The following is a 25693-nucleotide window of genomic DNA, read 5'->3' on the forward strand; positions in this document are numbered from 1 at the left end:
AGGGTATTTCACCATTGTGTCATTGAATACTGAACTCTTGCCTTTTAATTATATAGGTTTCTGACACCCAACCAGACTTTTTCCCCCCCCCCTCTTCCCTTGAAGGAAGATGACGCAATTGTGACATAGCCAGGCCCCAAATAAGACATTCCTAACCCATATGGACACAGTATAAACATTCAGATGCAGACAGCCTTGCTTTAGTATTGCAGCAGGAGCCACTTGATTTGAACCACACTTTTCACAGGGCTTTGCAGGTCCCCAAATGAGAAATGATTGATCCAAATGGAGTAGCATAAGGATTCTCTCATGCAAGGAAGAGCCACGTGGAGGCTTCTCCCAAACAGATGGACCAGTTGAATAGTCAGTGCTTTCCCTGGTGAGAAGTGAAACTAGAGCAGGTTTTTCCTTTTTTTTTTTTTTTCCTCCCCCTGGTTCCTGTGAATTCTTACCCCCATCACATAAGAAAATGAGGTATTTCTTACATTAAAGTGAGTGACATAAAATGTTCTTAATTATGCAAAGGTAATTTCATCTGATGAACAGGTCAAATAAAAAAAGAAACACAATCCAGCTTCACATCAAGGAAATATTCAGTCTGATAATGAGAAGTGTTAAACTGTCCCAAGTCCTATTAAAATTCACTCTGTGTTGCTGGTATTCAACACCTCTGGAGCTCAGGCCATCTGGGTACTTCCACATCTGTGATCCTGGCTTCCCATAGAGGAAAAAAAAAAAAAAAAAAAAACTACAAAAAACCCACTGATAGTATAAATCTAACACCTAAGTCTGGAGGTCATAAAGTCAGACAGCCTTACAAAAAACACACCACAAAACAAAACCAAGAAGATCACTGGTGTCTGCTCAGACCAGGGACTGATGCCTTCAGTAACCTATTTCACACAGCAGTTTAAAAACAGACAGTTAAGAAAAGAACTGTAAAAGATTCCAAAATGAAAATGTAGGAAATACACACATAAGTGTTTGTATAGATATATATATCTTCTGTTTTTCTTCTGTGATGCAAGAAATCAATTTTTGAGAGAAATGCAGAACTAAAATCCCTTCCAAGGTTAATATCCCAGTACAGTTCTATGATAAAAAAAAAAAAACTCATTTCATTGACTTCACATCTGCAATGAATTTTATAAAATTATATGTAGTAGAACACCAACGTTTTCAGGCACAATTTCATAACAATTTTCTGTTTGAAATAACTTCATGAAAAATATTAGCTATTTGACTCTTCTTGTATTCATATCTTTAACATCAAGGATCATGTCACTGTCGGGAAAAGAATGAATTGGCTATGCACTGTTTCATTGTGCATACATGGTAACTTCTTATAAACATGGCTGTATTTCACGTTGGGTAGAGTTCTCCTTATGATCTACTCAAATACTTCAAATAAAAAGACTTAATCTCTACAGGAAATGATATTTTAATCCAACTGAAAATCAAGATGAGACACCTAGTTCTCAGTTGCCAGGCTTTCATCACATGCCATTATTGTCTCATTGATTGGATGAATGAAATATTTGCAACCAAAAGAATGTCTCAGACCTCCCTTGGACCTGGTTCAATACTTCCCTTTAGATCAGGCAGGCTTTTTATAAGGCTTGCATTCTTCCAGAAATAGTCCAGCAAACACAAACTCAGAATAAAACGATCAATGAAATGATATAGTCTTTATTTGAGTGACTGTGGACAAGACTTCGGTACTTCCCAACTGAGGACAAAGAACTTCTGCACTATCACAAGGTGTCTAAACAAGTTAGATAAAAAAAAGTTAAGCATTATGCAGACAGGGGATGGACTGAAGGATCTGTATTATCTCCCACATGCAATAGTCACACATTTTTAGAACAGCTTTCCCACCCAAATGGTGCCTGGTGCAGTCATGCCTTCATGCTATAGGCTCAGGAATTTCCCACAAGTCTCCTGATGTGTTATGCACTGATCCTTATGTTTCCCTACAAATCATTACCATCTTCCCAACACAGACACAAAGGAGATTCTGACATTATTTCTGCATGAGGCAGGTAGTATTTCAATGGGGCAAAAGTGCAGTGTGAAGTGCACCATGAAAACTCATCACAGCTCTTTGCTCTGGATTGAGAGTGTTTTGGATGAGTCAGAGAGCAAAGAAAAGGTTTTCTGCATTTCAAGGTGATTGTGTAGCGCCAAGGGAAATTCAAGATAAGGAGCAGTAGGCATCTTGAGAAGCTTTACAGGGGGAGATGCTAAAAACCTATGCTGCCCTCAGACTCCTTGCCCTTTGTATTGTTGTTTTTTTTTTTCTAGCATCTTCTCCATAAAATATCATCAGCAGCAATTGAGTTAAAGCTTGGCTGAATTATCCCTTTCATAAGTCTGTCTTCATGCTTTTTTCTTTTTTTTTTTTTTAAAGTAAAGGTTCCGTTTATTAATTTTACCCAGCTAGCATTCACTTAGCATTTGCTTTGAAGGATAATTGACAGGTTGAGGCGACACTCGCCAGAATGAGAGACATAAATCAGAAATAATTTCCAAAATTGGCTGAGGGGCTGATATGTTGAATAGGCAAATACAGGTAAAAATCTCTCTATTAGGCCTGAAAGGAGTAGCAAATGTCAAGCAAGTGCTATCTAATGCACCAGTTTAGATTAATTTTGTGGTCCCTTCTTTGGATGATTTTGTCTTTGAAATGCTACTGTGCTCTGGAAATGCTATCAGACAGCTCTCCTGGACATGAGGAGTTCCCGATTTCTTCTTAATTGAGGATAACTTCAAGTTTCTGTGGAAATTAAGGTGACTTTTTAAACTCTAACTTGCCTTAAAAATACATCCCAACTAAAAAGTTAATAAAAAAAAAATAGAAGACTGCACCATTTGTCATGAGGAAGCTGGAACTGCTTGGTCATCTGGGGCAACTCAACAACTCCAACACCCAGAGTCTGTAGAGCCTTTAATTCAAATTTTGTGCTTTTCAATCACTGGCAGCAAAGGTCAAAACAATCAGATTTATGAAAATCAAAGTGGTTTGGGTCATTTTGCCTGAAAGTTTTTCATGACTTCCAGTTAAATAAGAGGTGTGTTTCCTCCAGGCCTGAAAGCAGACACGCATATAAAAAACACACTGCAAAAATGGCCAAAATTCAGTCCCAGAATAAAACTGTGAAAATTCACAGTTCCTTCCACTAAGCAATTATTTCAGTTTTCGCCAAAAGGAATGGTGAGATTTTAGCATCAGGTTTTTTTGTTTGCAACATAAATACTTGTAAAGCAAAAAACTGGTAGCTTTGCAAACTCTAGATGTATTTAAGGATCTTCTGTGAAATATGATGGATGAGGGGGAAGAAAAAGAACAGCTCTTGTCATGGGAATCCAGAAAGTTCTCTGAGCACCCCATGTCTCAAAACCTTGAAAGATAACAAGGTTATGGTCATGATACAAGATGGATTGCTGCTGGTAGTGATGGCTGAAACGCATAGAGAAGTGTGGGTTGGTAATCAGACTGACAGATTGCAATATTTCCCACTACTCCGAATTTACTTCTTCCTTGAAGTCATAAACAGGTCAGCATTCCTTTACCCTAAATCTTGCACTTGACTCGCTCTGCCAGAATCCAAGGGTAAGTTCAGCACTGGGTTGCACCTAAGCTTGGGCACAAAGTCTATTCTCATAAGACCACCTGTGCATCTACTCCGTATTTTGCTGGATTAGAAAGAAGGAAGGCTGCTTCCCCAAGACTTCACACTTACATTGTAAGCAACTTAGGACGTCTCTTAGAATACATAGAAACAACTGTTCTTACGTACTTGAAATCCTGCTGGATAAACAGTCTTATAAGAAAAAGAGGATACAGCTTGCTTCATCTAGCAAAACGCTGCCCAAGAAAGTGTATAATTGCTCTATTAATACAACGGGAAGAAGTTGATATGAGAGCAAAAACTTTAGTCACCACACTGCCACAAGAAAAAAAACTATTTTAACCTAACTTCGTGCACCCTAAGGCTTGAAATTAAAGTTCCCAATTATTAGGAAAGAGATGTTATTGAAACAATTTTCTTATAAGGGAATGGAGAAGCAAACTGCTAAATCAGTTTTAAAAAATGATTAATCCATTAATTTCATCATTGTGCATTGAAGTTGTCTATAGTAGCTGTGAATTGCATTTAACCAAAGCACTCCTTGCACAGACATATTGTGTAATACATACGTATAAAAGAAGGGAACAAGCATATACCACAAAGGTTTACTTAGGTTAGCAAAGGAGAGGTGATTCAACATATGACACTTGTTACACTAGTTTCTTTGGACTTATAGGAGGCATTTCAGCAGTCAGCTTGAAGTCACAAGCATGAGGAAGAAAACGGCTAAATCTGCACAAGGCAGCTTGATGGTACTGTGTTTTGAAAGTCTTATGCTTACTAGACTTTTACTTGCATTCATATATACAATAAACTTAGCTACACATTTATCCTGTACACAGATCCCATTCACTGACAGATAACAACACCTTTATGAAGAGCTCATCACACTGAGGATTGAGAGTGACTTCTATATCAAACCTGGCACTAATTTAACCAGACTAAGTTGAGGATCAGAAGCAGACTCACCTAGGAGTCCATTTCCTATCACAGGCACCTATGGTTTGATGGGCCACATGCATTGCATGAAGCTCACAGCCAAAGCTCTGCAGACTTCAGATCCGGCAGCCTCTTCCTACAAAAAAATAAAATCTCAGATGTGGGAAGGGACTTATTGGAAGATTTCTCTGAGGTTCACTCAATGAGTTGTTTTTCCTTCCCTCTTCCCCTCTCAAATGAGAGAAATATATAATAATACAGTAACCATAACTATTTAAGTTTGGTCTGCTCCAGTCTGAACACCCACCGTGTCTATTTCTAAACCATTTGCCCTTCCCTAATTCTTACAAACCACTTTACAACTCAAATCTAATCAATAACAACTGTGTGAAACAGCACTCAGACAGTAAAGAAGTTGGAATTCCCCTTAATAGCCCTTTAAAGGAGTTTTAATTAATTCCATGCGCTTCTGTAGGATTATCAACTTTACAGTACGACTGCATGTGAAAGCTTTAAGACATTTCACTTATGTCTGCAGGATGTTATGCTACAAAAACTGGTTTTCATGGCTTGTCACTGCTTACCATTAGCTTCTTGATTAATCCTAAAATCCCACTTCTCCTCCCCTCTCCACTTTACTAGCTGTCTCTGCAGTTTCTCCCACTGGTCACTCTTACTTCTCTTCTCCTAGAGCTTTATCCAGCTCTTTGTAAAAGAAATAGAAGGGTTTCCACAGACGGCACCAGGAGCTTAGCAGGACCATTCCCTTCCCTCTGCTTACTCCTCAAAGAACCAATTTAGCTGATGTTGTGCAACAACTGTATTGCATAGCTCCAGTTAGAAGTCAGCAATTCTTTTTTCATATCCAGATGCCTGGGTTTCCAATACATCTCTTCTCTTTCATCACTCTCAACACCTCTGAACTCCTGCCTCTCTTTTCAGTCCTCATGTTCTCTCCACTCCTTCAATTACTTAACTTAGGCCCCCTTTCTAGGCTCTACTGTACCTGACTTCCTGCACCTTTTCTCCTTGGCCTTCTTCTAGCTCTTAGTATTGCTGAGCAATTAATTTCATTTTCATTAATCACACAAGACATGCGCTAATTATTGCTCAGACGAGAAGATCTGAAATAGAATCAGTGACGAAAAAGAGAAAAAAAAGAGAGAGAAAAGATTTGCTTTTTTCCCCCCCCCCTTCCTCATCATATTTACAACCAGTGATTTTTCTTAATGAGCTTATGGAAGGAAGACAAGTGATGTTAGTGCAGGAAGCTGAGTGCAGTGTGTAGTTAGAGGCTAGAGTTCATGAGCTGTCCAGAGCACGTTTTATCAGGTCACCGAGTCAGCTGCACTACAGGGCAATTTCTCTTTCTCAGCATTAACCCTCAACTCCGAGTCCCTGCTGGAAAGGCCTCCCCCTTCACAAACACTCCAGGATAAGATGATAAGAAGATTACAAGTAAAGCCTCTCTTTAGCAATTCCACATCTCCTGTCAGACACAGCAAGTTAAATTACAGTGCAGGCTGCAAATGCATTGATCATCCACTCAGCTCCTACAACCCAGGGGTGAAAAGATCCATGCCGAGGATAAGTGAAGTAATTTCAGGAAAGTTTATTTTAGCTGGGAGGGGTTAAACAAGTTCAACGAGGCAAGGCTTAGGGAGGGCGCTGGAGCCAAGTTCAGCAATGTCTTGTTTGTGCAGGTACAGGCTGTGGGTTATACATGCCACAGGTGTTTGGGTCTCCTCCGGCATGTTCACATCGTGCCATGCAAGCCACAAAACCTCAGTGATGATGGAAAGCTCTCCCGTCACTCCAATAAAGGGCTCCACACCTTTGCCATAACCAGAGAACCTCTGACAGAGTAACCAACGCTTTATTACAGTAAATGTCTGCTGCTGAATCAGAAGAGGACTTTTTATATTCACAAGAGCTCCCCTTTTTAAGTAGGTGGCAATAGTATTCATTTTACCTATAAAAACTATAGTGTTTTATGACAGAAGGAATAAACCTCCCTAAGCAGTTTTGATAGAGAAGGCAGGATTGTCCATTTTAAAGATTAAAAGAAAAAGATTATAAATCATTAGGAGTGCTTATGAATTCTATTCATGACTGCCTTCTTTATTAAAGAGACCCATTGTAAAATGGAAAGTTCAGAAGGCTTGGTGGTGAGCAAAAATGAATTATAATGACATCACTGGGTCATGAACTAGGCCCACTGGCTACTTTCCAGAATAAAATTGACTAGAGAGATCAGATGAGCCCATTTGTACTAAGAGACATCTGGGTGGCAGCCAGAGAATCTGGGTTCAAGCTCCCTATTTACAGAACATGCTTCCCTTTCCCCTTTCACTACCAGGAGTAATCTGGATTTCCCAGGCACAATGTGTGGGATAACAATGTCACTCCATTCAGATTCCAGGAGGATTTTCACCCAGAAAATTTCATTATACTCCTCACTTGGTGAAAGGCCTTGTGAAAAAAACTAACACGTCAACTTCTGGCTGAGGTGCACAGTGCATTCTCATTACGCTGCTGATGGAAAGATTTCACGTTCAAATAAGTATAACATGTAAGACTTTTTCATCATATTTTCCTCCTTCTGAGATAATAAACAATGCCTGGAACCCAAGAGAAACTCAATTTTGCCAAGAAGTCATTTATAAACCTTTAAGAGCATCTGCTGAAAACACTGGGGGAAGCATCTTCCCCTTTCCTTCATTTTAACTTTTTCAGTTGTCTTTCTAAATGCAAAATGACACTCCATTCAAAGCTTTCTGATGTCATCTCCACCTTCCCTGTTTTACAATTTACACTTCTTTTGATATTGCTGGAGACTTCTAGGAAGCTTTTACCTAATACTGTAATACCTATTATCCAAAACATTTAGGTGCACGTGTAGTTGCCAAAGAGCAATTGGATATGAGTAGTCCAACAAGGTGGAATGGTATATATTCAGGGGAAGAAAAGATGTCTGACCATCTGACCTTAGCAATGGCACTATCTCAATGTTAATATATTTTATGCATGCATGTGATAATGTTTTACCTTCCTTATGATCCTGCAGGGAAGTTTCTTTTCTCCCCATTGAGGATTATTACCTATTCAGAGGTGGTTATGATTATAGATACTTACAAAGACAAGAATAATTGACCATAAAAAACCTTTTATATTCCCACAATTATTTTTGCATTGACTAAAAATGTCAAGAAAATCTAGTTCTATTAGCAGGTCCTTAATTTTGCTTCCACTTAACTTATAACTAGATTTCCTTTCCCACCCAAAGCATGCTCTCACTTAGTTATGTTTGGCAATGACACAGAAAAGTGATTTGTCACAAGATACCAACTGGGAGTAGATAGATCAAATCTCAAAGCAGATATGATACACCTGCAAGGGAGGGAAGGGGCTTGAGGGAGGTATCAAGACCTCATACATGAAGGAGCATAAGAAGGCATCTTTGAGAATGTTTCAGAACGCTAATGAACAAGTGCACAGGAAAACAGCCTGATACAGACTAAGCTAATAAGAAGTTAAATCCCATGACAGCTTTGTAACAGAGGAACTGAAAAACAAGTTCTGTTTACGTATCAGACATTCACACCATTCTTCAGCAAAAACAGAGCACTAAAAACCAACAAGTCCACAGGAGAAGCACAACGAGAGGCAACAGATACAGCTATTTCAAACCAGTTTTGAATCATCCAAAAGAAGTAGCAGTAGCAATCTGATAACAAAGAAAGAAATCACTTACCCTTTTCCAGGGATCAAGGCTCACCAAACACTCCAAACTAGATGATCTCCAAGTAGAAAAGCTTCCCTTGTGGCTGCCAGCCCTTAAATGAGGTAGATTGCTTCCACCTGGGCTGGCTACACCCCTTCACCAGGTGCTCAATCACTGGTTCAGGCCGTGACCTAACAGTTCCCATACAAGACATTAACTAAACTAACATTAACAGCAACTATATGTGAGTGGTCAGTAATAAATTTGGCAAGTGTGACAGCAAAATGGCAGATTCTCAAGTACAAGTCTTTGTATCATAGAATTACCAAGGCTGGAAAAGACCTACAAGATCATCCAATCCAACCACCTGCCTATTACCATTAGTTCTCACTAAACCATGTTTCTCAATGCAGTGTCTAAATGCTGAACACCTGCAGGGTCAGTGATTCCACCACCCCCCTGAGCAGCCCATTCCAGCACCTGGCCATTCTTAGAAAAACAGTATTTCCTAACGTCCAACCTGAATCTCCCCAAAGGTGAATTAACAGTGTTGTTCTAACAGATCTTTATTTAAAAATAACAATTAAAAAAGAAAACAAACAAAAAACAAAACAAAACAAAAACAACAACAACAACAACAAAACAACATCCAAAACAAATAAAAGCAAAACATTCTATCCTTGCAGTAAGTTGGAGATGGTAACTGATAACCAGACCCTGCTGGGTCCTATCTTAGTTTGAGAGAACATTCTGGCAACTCATTAAAAGAGAAAGAAGCCTGCGCAGACTCTCCATGTTGCATTTATTATGAGAACCACTTTATCCTTCAAATCAGCCTGAATATTTTCTGAAATCCATATCTCAAAGAATGAGATTTTTAGACTCTCTGAAATCTCTGAAAAAAAGTATAGCTCATTTAGGTCCTTTTGAAAATCCAGTCCAAAGAGAGGACTCTCTGAAAATAAACTCTATTGTGCAGATTTGGCTGCGGCCTGTAACTCGTTACACGAAGGCCACAAAAATTTAGCAATAAGAAATCCTTATTTGCCATGATCTTGATAAATGACTGGCCTAACCTCTGTAGAGCTTCATGGAGGCTCTGAAAGCAATCTACATAAGCATTCCCACACTAATGGCAGTACAGAAGTACCCCATCTGGCTCCAGTAGAAAGCAAGTGTGGATTTCTCCTAATCCAGGCCTGAGGTTTGGTCCAAGTACTTCTCTCTATCCAATATCTACTGAGCTTACCATAGAAGCTACTCTATACTATCATTCACTTTTTACTTGAATACAAGATTTTAGGACATGGCTTGATACTTACACAACTGACTGGAAGCACTTCAGTAAAATATGCTATTTCAAAGCCAAAATGATTTGTGGAAAAACTTTACTTACTCCTAAGTCAACCACAGTAACATTCTCTGCCTTGGAATTTGGTTCACTTTCTGCCTCTGCTATAGGTTTACTGTGCCAAACTCTATTACTATCTCTACACTTCGTCTGCTCTTTCCTTTAAAATTTATGGTCCTCAAAGACAGACCATTCAAATTTCTTAAGCTTCTGTTATTTTATGAGTCACTGCAGAAATACTTGTAAGCTCAGAATGCTCCATGGTCCAGCACAAGGCCGAAAACTGACTTCCAGCTGCTGTGCTTGCTCAGTGCAACTGGGCACATACCCTTGACTCTTCCTGAGGTCAAACTTGAAAATTTGCCAATAGTCTGGAAAACAAGACTGGTCTTGAAGTTACCCTTGGACAGGTCCTTGAGATAAAGAGCAGGTGTACTCTGGGCCTTTGTAAAACAGAGATAAATATCCCTTTTCTAATTTCCAAGATATGTTGCTCCCAGCTAAGAAAATGCAGCTGCTGAAGTTGCGGGGAAAAAAAAAAAAAATTTTGCTATCTTTTACCATTCAGGGATATAGTGTGAGTCATTTTTTAGAGCTACTGTCCTATAGGGTTTTATTTTCATAAACGTTTATAAAGTTAATTTGTACATTTTCTTCATCAAGAACATAAAACAATGTGACAGAAGAATTCCTTCCTATTAGATTATATCCATGAATGAAAGTTTAATTGTTTTGTTTAAAACTATTTAAGGAAACCTGCACATGAATAGGAAGTCTGGCTTTTAAGAAACTCAGTCATAAATATAAACAAAAATGTGATGCCAAATAGCAATTACTACTTTGTTTCTTTTTTGAATGACAGCATATCTTAAACTCATTCATTTCCAGTTCTGACTTGCTGCAACATGTAAAAATACAACTGCAAATCCACTAAATAAGCTTTGTCTTTCTCTCTTGAACTTTGGTTTTTGCTGACTTTCCATGCTCTGTTTTCCCTTTATCTTGTGAGGCACAAAGGTCTCCACCTCTTTTTTAACTTTGTTTGGAACAGCAATTATTCATAACTGCCTTACCTGGAAATGCTTCACAGATAGAGACAGAGATTGTGCTCACCAGTGGGAGTGCTAACAAACTGACTGACGGTGTTTTAAATGCTGTGGCATGTAGAGTCAGCGCAGATCTAGATGGTTCTAATTGCTTGCAGTTGTTGAGTGACTGTCAAAACCATTTATTCTTACCACTGATGGTAAATTTTCAGGGAAATGTCACTGCAGACAAGGAGGTAGATTTTTCAAATGCACAAATGGTAGTCAGGCATCTCACTGCCATTTGCTTCTTTGAAAATCTTGCCCAGCTCTTTAGACAAGTTGCCTGGCAAACAGATGTGCAAGGATGGATTGGACATTTAGGTATCAACACCATCTTTGAACTTCTTGGATGAAGAGTCTGCCAACAATTTTTTGGCCTTTCCTCTAACACTTAATGTCTTCTAAGATGAAACACCAGCAAGTTCTTTAAGCTCATGTTATTTTAAATACAGGCCAAGACCTTTAACGAATTTGCTTAGTGGTGGCAGAGGAGGAAGAAAGATTTGGTCCTAAGTGTTGTTCAATAGCATGTCTTGGTTTTCACTGGATGGTAGCCAGGACTGATATTTAAGAGGTGTTTTGCTGACGGACTATCCTACCTCAGTGACAATAACAGAGTAACACAGTCCCCGGCAGCCTATCCATCTTGCTAAATCTAAGAATAGATTCATAAAATCAGAGAAAAATCACAGAAGACACTGCAAGAATTTAACTCACCATTACTAAAAGCGAAAGGAATATAATCCTCTTCTAGAGCATAGGTTCTCACACTCCGGGGGCAAACAGAGCAGTGTCAGCACTCCAGATTCATCATGAACCACCAAGCATACTTAATCAAACTTTTAATTGAAAAAACACCACAAAGATAATAGAAGTTTGAGCACAAAGATAAGAGCACTTTGAAAGCCACCTGCCATAATCTCAGAGACCACTGATTGCCCTCGAATTTGAAAGTATTTTTTATAAAGTTTCTCAAGCTGTCTGAGCAGCACCATAAAATAAAATATGTCATGAATTAGTGAAATACTCGAGAAAATTCATTGCCTGTTTAGCTTCTAATATTTTTTAAAGGCCTGTATGGACTAACAAAGGGTTTTTGCTTTATCTGTTCTCAGATGAAGCCCAGAATTGCTGTTGGGAGCTTATGACAGTATTTTCCTCCTCCTTAGGAGGAAAATAAAATAAAAAAGCAGAGAAACTTCCAAAACAGTTGTCAAATAATGTTGCACTACTAGAAATGTGACATGGTGATCAGGCAATTGGGAAATCGATTGAGAGAGCAAAATTCAATTCATTTATGATTTTGTAGTTCACTATATAAATTGAATTTTGAAGATTAAAAAAAAAACTAAGATCTTGCTAATGGAAAGATAGCTGGAATATTTTAGCCTACATTTTCTTCAGAATGAAATAACACATTCTTGCTAGAACAATAACATTTGAATTTTTCATGTTATTCTCACAATATCTGACAAAAGCTTCACTGATCGCTGATGGGCTTTTTGATGTCATGAATAAAATCTCCCAATTTCACTGCAATTTAAAATGAACATCTATAAAGTAAGTCTCAACTTCAGCCAATATTTCTGGTTAATAAAAGGCTCAAAACAGAATCATATAAATTTTGGTTGAAAACAAGTAGGACTCAGATAAAGGAAAATAAATAGAAACCAGAAGCAACTTTGAAGTATCAGCAGTGCCTAAGAACTTGGTTTTTTTTATTGCTTTTCCATCATGTTTCTTTGGTGCTTTTGACAATGATACAGGGTTGATGCTTTAAGGAACATGATGAGAACTTGACATAGTAGGAAAGATGGCTTAACACACCTTCTTTCCATACCTGAAGACCTTGGTGTATTCCCTCGTGCTAGAAACATACTGAATTGTACTGACTACGGTGAGCATTTTCATAGGCCTACAGCACCAAAGATTCAACTGAAGGCTTCAATTAAGCAAAACTAACCCTGTTATCTATTGGTGGCCTCCACAGCACTTTCTGCATCCTTAAGACAAAGAAATAAAGAAAAAACTTTAACAGTCCAGGAAAGGTGAAAAGTCAGCAGGAATACGAAAGTACCAATTAATAACAATCCTAAGCTGTCTGGTGAGACTTTAAAAATCCACTTTAACTGTCCTGAACTCTGGAGGAGGTTTTAGCTTCCACCAACTCTCTGATGCTATATTGAATTTCAGCAATGAGACAAAAAACTGAGCAAAACTTACCCTCCGGTTACTCAGCTAATAAAGTCCAGCTACTTATTCTTTGGAGGCTGAGATAGCCAAATTTTTATCTGGAATAAGCATCTGAACTTCTGGGACGACCTCCAAACCTTTTATGATACCTCTAAAATACACCCTTCTTTTAATAGTCTGTGTGCTCCTTGCCAGTCTTCTACCACCAAACACAGATACTATACAGCCAGCTCTTTAAGTGTATTAAATCCCCTGGGAGAACTCATATTCGGAAATAAAGTGGCCTTGATCTACTGTAGCTTTTTCCTCCCAGACCACTTTAGTCTTTCAAATTTGAGAGTTCACCAGTGCTTATATAAAGACTGCAAAAGTGTAACAGAGCAGTAACTTATCTTCTGATTTCTGTGCTTTTTCTCCATTTTCCTAACTCTCCCAAGTGTCCCAGTAAAGAAAAGTCTCTGGGAAATTAATAAAAAATAAAAGAAAGAAAGAAAAAAAGGAGAGAGACTTGAAATACTCTGAACTGTAAGAGCAGGGCTGCAAGGGACCTTTTGCCTCTGTCTTTGCCCTCATATGTTTTACAGGCAGCCTCATTCTCTTTCATGTAATTAATCCAACAAGTTTTTGAACAACTGTCTAACTTGTTCCCTGAGCCTCGGGTAGAAAATTTTTATCTTTGCTAAGAACAGCATGGAAAACTTTTCCAAGTCAGTTAACAGTTTGTCTCACTGTGGGTTTTCAAAGTCTGAGTACAGATTTACAGCATGTTTTATGTATATTTTTTTAGTCCCAAGGTCCCTTCTCTTCACAGATACATACACAATGTGTCATGTAGAAAATATAAATTGTTGATTGTACAGGCACTTTCCTCCTTTTTAAACCTTTCCAAAGGTCTTTTTGTTAAATACACCCAGACACCGTTTGACAGATGAGGGGCTAATTGCTCTGTGAATTACCTCTATCGATTCCTGTTTCATGTTGAGCCAAACAAACAAAAGATATTAATGCTTCGAAAAAAATGAATGATGACCTTTCTCTGCAAACACAGCTTGCGGCCTCTGATTATTGGTGATTCCAAAGAGCAGCGGTCAATCGCAATAGCTGTAACGCTATGATCACTATAATAAGCTTGCCTGACCTTCTCTGCCATGTTAAGTGGTTTAAATTTATTTGCCCAACAACAGTGGAGCTTTCATTTAAAGTCACAGAACATTCAATTCTATCTAAAGATCTGGGGTATTTTTTCAAAGCTTTACCTGCTTAAAAAAAAAAAAAAAAAAAAAAAAAAAAGTGCCCTGTTGGAAATGATAATAAAAGTGGATAGAAGGCACTGCCACAAAGTTATTTTAACCTGCATAATCGAGAGTCCTTGTTATGGCTCTAACAGTGAGGATTTTTCTTGATCATTTTGCCTTCCCACTGCTCCACTTGTCATAGAAGTGCAATTTGTTTTGCACTCTCCCTTCGATGTAGTTGCAGTTGGGCACTATCTTTGCAGTTATCCCAGCTGGACTAAAAGAAAATCATTATCATTGAATGCAAATGCAGTGCTAAACTCCGGTCCCTGTAAACAAAATTTCCTGAGAGCTGGTTGATAGCAGAATTTAGCTACAAGGAAAACTCCTGCAAGTCCTTCATCAATGTTCTCTGCCTTTTCCTGGCCGAGGTTAATCTGTGAAATCAAGTGGAGGCAAACCACAGAAGATGGAGGGCTTATCTTTTTGCTGGAAGCAGTCTACAAATTTGCTGGAATATCCTTTATCTTGAGATTTCCACCTCTCTGTTTGGTTTCCTATGTACAAGAAATACGTGCAAGACAATCCTTCGTCTTGATGTCTGCAATAATATTACACTGTATCCATAAAATGGGAATAATAATCCTTAGTTTCCTTTTTGAAATGCTTTTCTAAGTGTTGGGTACAGCAACCTTAGTAAAGTCCATGGGAATTCAACATTCATTTTGATCACTGTTATAAGCCACTGTAGCCTGGTATCAAATGAAGGTTGAAATACAGCAACAGGAAAATATGGTCTAAATTTGTTAGAAACAAAACTACAGGATCAGAAATGATTCCTGGGGGAAAGAACGCCAGCAGAATGCTACTCACTTCTCTCAGCCTCATTTTTAAAATTCTATTTACCTTTCCTCTTTCTCTGCAAGGAAGGCAAAATCTCTATTTCTTCTGAAATTCTCTTTTTTTCCACATATAACAAGTATCAGCTCGGGATCAGGACTCAGTCCAAACTCACCCATGAGTTGTCTTGAACCCTCATTTCTCCCCACCCATGGTGCTCAGTGAGAACCCGGATTCAGCCAGTGTCAACTCCGTGTGTCTCACTTCCAGCTTGCTTTCTAATTCCTTTCTCTGCATCCCCCAAATAAGAGAGATGCTGGGGAGAAGCAACAAAAAGTCATCAAGGAGATTTTACAGGTAGCATTCAGCACTGCTATGAAAAAGAGACTAAGATTAAGAGGTGAAAAGGAGGCTCAGATGTACTGGCATCCTCCAAGGCAGATTTAAGGAGTGATGTAGACATGTTTAGCTGGAGGAAAACTTGGAAGTGCAATAAAGCTAAGTCAAGTGCGGGAAGGTATTACCTGCCAAAAGAAGTGGTGAATCAGGTAGGCAAACTGTAGAACAGAATACAGGAAGAAGAAATGTGGGGAAAGTACCCTGAAATTTTCTGTGCAGATATACAGGCACAGAGCATGGCTGCAGAGGATGTTTGTGTCTATGAAAGAAAATTCTTCCCTAAATGAATTTATTATCAAAATGCCCCTGAGGCTGGAATTTAATTTCAAATAGAGCTTAAGTAATCAGACATCTATGTCTTGGAGCTGTGAAAGTCTGAGGCCTGTTGTGTTGCGAGAGACAGCTCTATCTTTAACATCAAAAATTGTGAGAAAGAGTGTGTTTCAGACTTAACAAAATTCTGATGCATTTATGCATCCATATCAGAGCTGCACCCAAGGAAGGAACAGTTGTTTTAAACTATTATGTTGTAGACAGCCTTGGGTCATAAGAATGGTGTAAAGGATGAAATATCATTGACCGGAACAAGAAAGTGTTCCTTTCTCCCCAGGTGAGCAGAGAAATCTGCATAAATCTTCATTGCTGTTCCATTTCTGCTTGACCATCATGGAAAAGGACAGTTCTTGGAACTAGAACACAAATATGTTCTAGGTTTTGACTTTCAGCATACATGCTACGTGGCTTATGTTTCCCCAGCAGTATATAAATACACTGTGATGTGTGGAGGATTCCAGAAACTTCCAAGAGCATAGATGATTTCCCTTGATGAAGCATTATAATGCAGCTGAATTAAGCTTGGCCATTTACAATAACAATAACAATAATAATAATAATAAAGACTAAATACATAAATCAGGCATATTCTTTTTCACAGTAAGAATATCCAGCACTGGTAGAGCCACATTGTATTAGCAGAGCACAGTGAAGATCAAATCCTGAAAGAGAATCACTTTCAATAGACAGGAAACAGGCACAGTGACTGAGAGAAGCAAGGAAGAAAGAAAAGGAAGCAACTTGTACATCTGATCTATGAAACTTCACTTTCTGAATTCATAATGGAGATTGCAATAAGGAATTTTCACAAACTCCTCCTATTGCATCATTTTGCATGCTTTAAGCTCAGTATATTGAACAAGTAGGTAAATGTTCCCAGAACTTGAAATAAAGAGGCATTTAATGGGTTTTCAGATGGTTGCCAAGGTTTTTCATTATACTGACACTTAGGAGACACTTTTTTGGGCCATTACTTTTTCTTTTGATTTGTATGCGTGTGTGTTTTGGAGGGGGCTGGTTTTATTGTTTTCATTTTTGAGGCGTTGGTTTTATGAAGATACCTTCAACACTTCTGCATGTGCTATTGTGTTGCTGTGTGGCCGGAGTGAGAAAGAAGTGATGGGAAAAAGCATATTTTAAACTACAGTCATCCTATGGGCCAAACCTATCTTGCTTAATTGACTAATTTCATTTGCAAAAGGGGCTGAAGGGGCAAATTCAGACTAGAATTTCCATGCAGTCACTCTATCCCTTTATAAATTACTTTCTGTTGCATTTTCCTCCAGAGTAAACTGGGATTTAAAAAAGGAGAAGGAAGTAAAAGGAAATTCTCTCGTTCTATTTCTGACCCTAAAAATCACATATTGAGCACACTTTCCTCAGCCTAAAAGTCTCTTTGATTTCCAATAACATCACTGTTTCCGGGTAAAGTAAAACATACTTTGGCCCAGAGACTTGCTTCTGAGCAAAGGGCTCCATCAGTGTGGCAGGCTTTAGGGCTGGCTTCTCACAGGAGTAGCACTTCTGAAATGCCATTTCACACCAGCTGGGGATCTGCTCCTTAAGAACAAAGGAAGCAAGTTACAGCTAGTCCCCGAAGGCAGATAGCTGGCATTTCCTCCCACGTGTGCCTCGACCAAGTCAAAAATAGCTTCTGTTCAGGAGACATCACACAGATGCGGATTCAAACCACTCTCAAAAGGAGGATGCTGCTCTACCCAAAACTGTTTCTCTGAGAACACCGATGCGCCGCAGTTCTGACTTGAACAGGCCAGATGAGATAAAATATGGATCTCCAAGTACTTCAGATTTTATAGGACATCTCCCAGTGGAATGTCTGCAGTTGTTAGCTCGTGGGATAAAAAGCTTGTGAAGCTGCATTCCTGCAGCCAGATGGGATATAGGACTTTCTTCCCTCAACTGAGTACCTTGCATTTCAAATCCTGTCTAGGTAAATTACCTTTCCAGGGCTGGATATTTCCTTTTTGTAGATTCCTTGGAAGTAACCTTCAGGGAACTGACCAACTTCTTAATGGCTTGGTCAGACAAGAAGGAAGGAAACTTGCACTGGTCCAGCGGGAGGCACCACTTCAGGCAGTCAGCATCCTGCAATTCTTCCAAGTCGGTGAATCACAGCAGTTTAACTCTCTTTCAAGGGCAAACTTCTTCCTTTCAGATAGGGCCAAGGTAGCAAAGACAAGACCTAAAATAGTTTCAGCCAGCAATGGGCTTTGAAAACAATTTCAAAGCATCTCTGTCTATGGCTAGGAAGGAGTCCAGCCTTGGTCTAGAAGATCTGAATAAAGTATATCTCTTCGAGTGTAAAATCTGGAAAATAAGAACCTATTCAAAACTGAAAAATAAGCCACAAGATTTATTTAATATCTTCATGTAGAGTGAGAAGAAAATGCTCAAATAACAAGGCTTGCTTTTTCTTTTTGTTGCTGGAAAATAGAAATAGTCTTGATACCTGCCTAATTTCCTTTTATTATATTGAAATTAAAAGCACCTACAGACCTTGCTACAAAGAAAGTTCAATCTGGTGCCTTAATCAACAGGGCTAGGGCTCCAGGGTCTGATACATGCTTTTCTTTACAAAACAGTGCCTCACCTCTTCACTCAGATGAGTTCACATTTACATTTTGCTGTAGGTTCTGTCTGTTTCCAGTTCAGAGCTATGCTTTTCCAGGTTAACTATAGCTTCCAGACTTTTTGTGAAGCTAATGTCTAGTGGCCAGACATTTACAATAGGTTAGGGCGTTCCATCCATCAGGATCTGGATCTAGTAGAAGAAAATAGCTGTGTGTTCCAGCATTTCTTCAAGTTCCTCAAAGGATTTTTGAATATTGTAGTGGACCAAACAGATTTCTATAGAAAAAGATAAATATAGCGTGAATAAATTCAAGTAAAGATCAAGTGATATGTGCTTAGAGTTGCTATTCAGATGCCAAAACTAGAAGAAAAAGGCACCAGTTTTGTCCGACCTCCACATAAGAGGCAATCGCTAAGATTACTCTAGTGTCTCTGATAATAATATTGGCAAGCAGTAGCCAAAGAGACAAACCTTGTCTTTAGATTGACTTTTTGTTTGGCTGTTTGGTTGGTTTTCTTAATCAGAATATTTCTCCTGAGATAAAATCCAGATTCTTCTTACCTTGACTAGTTATATTTTGTGATAAAAGCTTTTCCTTTCTTCCCTAGATTCCAGTGATACTCCCAAGTAACTGACTCAAAAAAGTTGGGCTTCATTCCTGGCAAAACCACTGTGAAGCAGGAGCTTCCTATGTTTGCAAATGTTTGCAAATGAATTATGAGAGAAGCTCAGGAATGATAGAGCTATCTAGAAAGAAAGAAGAATATTGGGTTAAAACTTAGATGACTGAATCAATTTCCTTGAATATATTACAGGTAATATCAATTAATAAAATCAAAAGATTATTAAGAGTCTAATATACTTCCCAACATTTATGTGGTTTGTATAACCTTTTGCAGCTTAGACCATCTCAGCAGTAAAATTAGAGAAGTTTCACTAAAAATCTGAACTGCCCAGTATTCAAACACTACACCACTGTTTCACAGGATGCAGCAGAAAAGGCAAGCTGTGTATTAAAAGAAAATACAGAAATGGTTGACATCAGAAACATTTTTCTGTAGCAACGTTCATATGAAATTGAAGTAACTGTTCAAGATAAATGGCTAATCTTCATACATATGGCCCTTGCTAGAATTAAAATTTATTCTATATGAGCAGAACGAGATTTTTCATTCTTTTAAATAATTGTTTAAAAAACATTCAAGTCCAAATTACGGACGTCAAGCCTACGAAATGTTATTTTTAAGCATCAAGCTGTTTTCTTTTACTTAGAGAGAAGCCAAGGAATAAATTGCTAAATATAGTTTATATGTTGGAAACAGTGACACAACCTTCATTCTCTTCATGCTGTAAAATATGTGACTTTAAATATAAATTTTACAGAACAGTATTTTTCTCAACAGAGATTTCATTTCACTGAGTGAATCACATTAATAACACTTAGCTTATATAGTGCTTTTCATCTGTGGATCCACCAGCACTTTACAAAACGTAAATTCATTACCAGTATTTTACAGAGATGCAATAAAGGGATTTGCTGAAGGTTACGCAGTGAGTTAGTAACACAGCTGCTGAAGGAATAGTCCCAAAAACTTGCTCCTTACCTATTAGAACACAATGACCTGAACATTAATTGTTTTTTTGCTCTTCTTTCAGCACATCACTGGAAAAACGCCCTGAGAATTTATTATGGTGAAGTAAACCAAGTCAAGTCTCATGCAGCACATTGTGATCCAGTCACCTAATATTTGTTTGCCATATTTATCCTTGTGCTGTCTACACAGACAACTGAGAAAGCTAGGTGAGAAACGTCCATACACAGAACAGTCCCTGCCAAAGGAAACTTACATTCAAACAAGACCAGGAGTGAAAAAATAGAGATATATATGTGACACTGAGCATTTAGCAACTGTCTTACTGAGTTTGGTTTACCTATTTAAATTTTTTTGTGAGTTACCTTGGTAATAAGTGGCTTGGTGGGAATGACAAGAGGAAGGAATTCATCTGGAATGAAAGGATGGATGTAGGAATACAATACAATAGAGGAATTGCCCAGAATGGTCTAAATTTTTTTCTTTGGTAGAAAAAAAAATCTAGTCTTCAGGCACTCTTCTAAATTCCTAACTTTTCATGGTTTAAGAGTTGGTAAGGCCTCTGCAAACTCAAATGACACTGGTGTAAATTTGGAGGAAGTATTTCATTTAGTAGTCATACTGGATTTGTGTGGATGCAATTGGGAACAGAATCTGTCTGAAGAACCAGCAAGCCTAAGCACTTGCATCAGTTCCCAGAATTCTTGAAAAGTTTTCTGATACTTCATTTGCATTGTACTTGCTTTTAGCAATACAATAAAATCCTACATATCATATCCCTCACAGATGTGGAGTGGTGTGTCTCTTCTTAAATAGAATTAATTAGACTATTGATTCACAACAGCTGAAAATCCAGCCCCCCATTCTACAGCACGTGTCAATGTTATTGCACAAACAATAAGATCTGCTTAACAAAAATATAACTCTGGTCTTTTCAGGTAACACTGATACTTGATTGTTTCGAGTATTGGCTTTGTGACAGGGTTTGGAATGAAGCCATTTTTATTAATTTAGTTATTTTTGCTGATATAAAAGGTCGTCTATCATGTTAATGATGTATCGGTCTGTGGTACCACCGAACAATAATTACAGAATGTTCCTAATAGTAAATCATTTGTCACAATCAGAGCTCACTACAACAACCTTTTGTTGAGCAATAGAATACATTAGGTGAATAGCAATACACCTTTATGCTTACCAATTAAAGGATCCCACACACACACAGAATTTACATGAACTTTAGAATGAAGTATCATGAATTACGACTGCTGCTTACAAAATCTTGCTAGGTATAGAACTTGCTGCTAATTTTTAACTTGTCAAATCATTTGTATGTATCTTTTCAAGTATAATTGGAACTGCAGACAGATTTCCCAGTCTGTCAAATCAGAAGTGTTTGGAAAATTTCAGAGGATCAAGGACTTTGAAAATAGACACAAATAAATATTTAAAAGACCAGCTAATCTATTCAGAATGCAAATATGTCCTGTCACTCTATTACTCCATTTAGATCGTGATTTTTTTTTTTCCTTGTTTTATCCATTTGGTAAAAACTGCAAAAAGATTTTGGTTTAGGAAAGAGGTCTGCAATCTCAAAAGACAGGTAGCACTTGAAGGTTAGCTGTGAAGGGTAATTTGGTTGCATCCCACAAGTGTGTCCCTTTTAATTTCCAGCTGCTGAATATTATTAGCATACAGCAATAAACCAGAGCAGAAATTTTAGTACTTTCTGATACTCACAGAGTTGCCAAATGGAACTGGTTCATGAACTAATTCACATAAAAATGGATATCAAACCAGAAATAAGAATTTCTGGATTTGAATACTCCTTCTACGTGGTTTTTAGGGCCCAGATTTGGTAGGTTCAACGATTGTGTCATTTTCTTTACCCCCATCAGACCTCATAGATGGGTAAGACCATAACTGTCACTGGTGTTATGCCTATTAAGAGACAATAAATTCGAGACTATTGAGCCCAGTAGTGTCTAAACAGGATTGATTAAGCCAAACCTGAAAACTGATCTTTTTGGCTCATTCTCACACTATTGTTTGTGACCACCAGATTAAGATAGTGTAGACTTGCCAGACCCCTCTCCCTCCACAATACTGTCCCAGTGTCAGGCGCAAGTCACGTGAAAGTCTCATGAGACCATCCATCCATCCTCTCTGGAACTTGAACTCCATCCCACAGCTACAAGATCCTTACACAGTTTGAACTAGGATCCGTCATCAACTGATACTTTTCCACAATGAACTGTTGCACCTTCCATCCCATAGGAGAAGTGACCACAGTCAGTGGCGCACACACACACATACACACAAAAGAAAAAAATAAATGAGCTGCCAAAACACTGCTGTACTCCACCCATATGCCTCAATTATCTCTCCCAGGCCTCTGCAACACCACACACCACATCAGGAGCAGCAGAGGGACTACCAATGAGTAATTAAACCTCTTATTGCTTTGCATGGCTGAGTAGTTTTCATAACAGCACTGCACAAAACTTGAGATTCACAGATTTTTATATAAGCTCCTCAACATTTCTACTTGCCTCTCTCTCCTTTTTTAATTTCAACTGTTAGAATAAACTTTACTGTGAACTGCTGGGAATAAGAGGATTTGAGCAGGCAAATGCTAAGATGATTGTTCATTAAACCCAATGACTTTGAAACTGCCTCTGTGTCAATTAAAATAAAAACTGTCAAATGCTTTAAAAGAGCAGCTTTGTATAATAGGAACTCTGTTGAGTTTATTGGCAAAGAGAGCCGTTCCAGGAGGTTATGCAGAGGAAATAATATGTTGTACTTAGGAACGTCATCCTGGTCTCTCCTGATTCATCTTCAGAAAAGAAAACTGCATGTAACATATATATCAACATTCATACGCATGCTTGGTGGACAGCTAGAGAAAGAGGGTTTGGGGGCTTTTACTTTTGTTTTTCCAGCTTTTTTTTTTCTTTTTTTTTTTCCCAAGCTAACAATTAGGATTGTCAACTTAGAAACCACTGGGTTTTGTTTTGTTATGGTTTTAACTGGATGCAGATTTAACACTTCGTATAACTTAAAAATGCCATTTTGTTACAGTAGCCAACCAATACGACAGGGGATCTTCACGCCTGCGTGTCAAGTGTCAAACGTAAAACAGCTGTAAAATGGGACAATAAAAAGCGTGTTACTGTAGAATTCTGACAGCCCCTGCACTTGGCAATTAGAAAACCTTCATAACAATTAACAAAATTGAAATCAGATTGGAGAAGCAAATGTGGGTGAGTAGAATGGTCGTGATGGAAGTGCCTTCCTTCTGTAAACACCCTTCTTCTCTGTCTTGTGACTACACGGGCGTGTGCTGTGGCCACCTCTGGACAATGAGAAAACATATGCAAAGGAAAGAAACCAAGTTTCTCTGAAACAAATGATGTTGAGTCCTCAAGAGGGCAGTGACGAGAAGGGAGGGGGGAAAAGCTTGCAAAAAAAAAATTAGAAAATTCAAATGTCTCTCCCCTCTTACCCACACACACTACCCACCCCTCACCGTGTTCTGTCCAGAAGAAAAATCCCTCAGCCACAATGGTTGTTTTTATTAAATTCTCCTCAATAAAAAGCTCAGGCAGGATTTATTAGGTACTCAGGGCGGACGTTTAGTATTTCGCCAGTTATTAAGTGAAAATCAATAGAAAGCAAAGAAAATGGAAGTCACTGCACTGTTAGCACGCTGTTGTCGCCCAGATATTATGTCGGCTGTCTTGTAGATTCATGACAGACGAAAGCGGCCGGGAGAGAACTCTTTCTGCTTACATTGCAGGAGCCAAAGTGGGGTTATTCATTAGATCAGGCAGCTGGCCAGATGGATTTCCAGTTCAGTTTTACCATTTATCTTAAAAACGCCTGTATCGAGTGAGAAAGAACACTGATATTATGTGATATCGATGGCAGCTTTATGTATCTAAATCAGGATTTATTGTTATTTTGTTCTGAAGACCTTTTTTTCTCAAGAAATACCATTTCACTGGAAGAAAATAATAGCTAAAACCTTGTCAAAGATAACCTTTCATGTTGTTCGTGCACCGCTGGCTGTAAAACAAATAGAACCCAGGGTATAAATAGGTTTAACCACATCCTTACAAATCATTCCCTTTAGGATATTCTTTTCTTTTTTTTTTTAATGGTACAAATGTGGGTTTTGGTCATTAGTTGTTTTTCCTGCCAGTAATTTAGTTATAAATAACGTCAGCATTTGTTTTAATTGCATTAAAAAACACTCGAAGTTGTATGTCTCTGGAATGCCAGAGCAGAAGGTTTTTTTTCAGTGGGTGGGTTTGGGGAGGCATTTTTTCTGAGTCTTTTTGCCTTTTGCTTTTTTTTTAAGCTTCTCTCTCTGTTACCAAACTTTTCACCCAGATCATCACAACAGAAGCAACAACAGCTGTTCTACCATAAAAAAATGTTTTTAAGAGAGAAGACCAGATCTCTGAAAGAGATTAGCTCCTGCTTAGTCATCTATAGGAAAAGTACAGCATTTCAGAAGTTCTCAACGTTCAGAAAGTTCCATTTTCTCCAGATCACGTAATTCTTTTGCAGTCAGGATGGATTTATTCCTGCCCTAATCAGGAACATCGTGCTGCTCGGCTCGAAGGCCTGCAAGACCTTGGGCTGCAGCCTCAAAGCACCATCTCTCGCAGATGTGCCATCAAAAGGGCTGCAGCATGAAACGTGTTTTACTTTCCTCAAACACCAGGGGCTTATTTTGAACCACATGCAAATAGACACAGGATTCAGTAATCTCTGCCTCTGAAATTGTTGGTAGGGTTTCTTTGGAGGAACAGTGCAGACACTCTGTTAGATGGTGGCAGTCCTAGCATGCATCACCACGTGTTTTTTGTTCACAGATAAACCTCTGCAATCAATAACCCAATACCACAGGCATCAAGAATAGAATAAATTCAAATGCATAAAATGATATAGAAATTAGTTGTGAGAGGTGAGGATAGGATGGATGTCCTTTAAGGTAAGGACAGTGAAGATGTGGTTTAGTGGGCATCTATGATTGCCCACAGATTGAACTGAAAAAGGCCCAATGGGACGTGAAGAATCTTGAGAGCTCAGTTACTTCTGTGACTCAGAGTATTTTTGTATACAAATGCTTTTAATGTCCTTTTCCTCATCTGAGCACCCTGATCAAGCTGTGGATGCCCCTGTTCATTGCAGGTGAGTTGGACTAGACAGCCTTTAAGGGTCCTTTCCAACTCAAACCATTCTATGCTGTCATGATCTTGATTCTGAGCGAGCCATGAGTTCAATCTATCCAGGTCCACTTCCAACCACTTCAGGATCATCCAGGCTATCCTGACCAGCTTGTGCCCCTGCCAGGGTCACTTTAAAATGTGTTTGCTACGACTCAAGCAGCAATCTCAAACCACAACTTCTAGTCAGTCATCCTTCAAAGGCTGTGAAGACTGTGGAGTACCGGAAAAATTAAAAAAGCCACTTTGAACCAAACACATACAAGAGGACTAACAAAGTTGTAAATAACATCACAGCCCCAGCAGGAAGAAGCAGAATGCATTGCTTTATGGTTTTGGTTGTTGGTTTTTTGTTGTTGTTGTTTTTGGGTTTTTTTTGTCCTTTCCTTCTGAGAGTGTCAGCTTGTCACCATTTCAATGACATGTTGGACAGTTTCCCCCAGCTGAAATATTTTTCTAGGATCTTTGACTTTTTAGATTCCCTTTGAATCCACTGTACCACAGGAAGAGGAAACCATTGTATCTAGGATGGAG

At 38.5% G+C, this 25693-nt stretch overlaps 1 long non-coding RNA gene across 4 annotated transcripts in view; it reads right to left on the reverse strand.

Annotated features, from left to right (window-relative positions):
- The window catches only part of LOC104912865 (uncharacterized), a 595545-nt gene that overhangs the window by 210147 nt on the left and 359705 nt on the right, over positions 1-25693 (reverse strand). For 3 of the 4 annotated variants that reach the window (XR_014885754.1, XR_014885755.1, XR_014885756.1), the window contains exon 8: positions 23476-23804. The exons of the other annotated variant lie outside the window; for it this stretch is intronic. This is a non-coding gene — a long non-coding RNA (uncharacterized LOC104912865). Of the gene's footprint in view, positions 1-23475; positions 23805-25693 lie in introns of those variants that run through there. 4 annotated transcript variants of the gene reach the window in all.

Source organism: Meleagris gallopavo, chromosome 12, assembly GCF_905368555.1.
Source record: "Meleagris gallopavo chromosome 12, MGAL_WU_HG_1.1, whole genome shotgun sequence".
NCBI classification, from domain to species: Eukaryota; Metazoa; Chordata; class Aves; order Galliformes; family Phasianidae; genus Meleagris; species Meleagris gallopavo.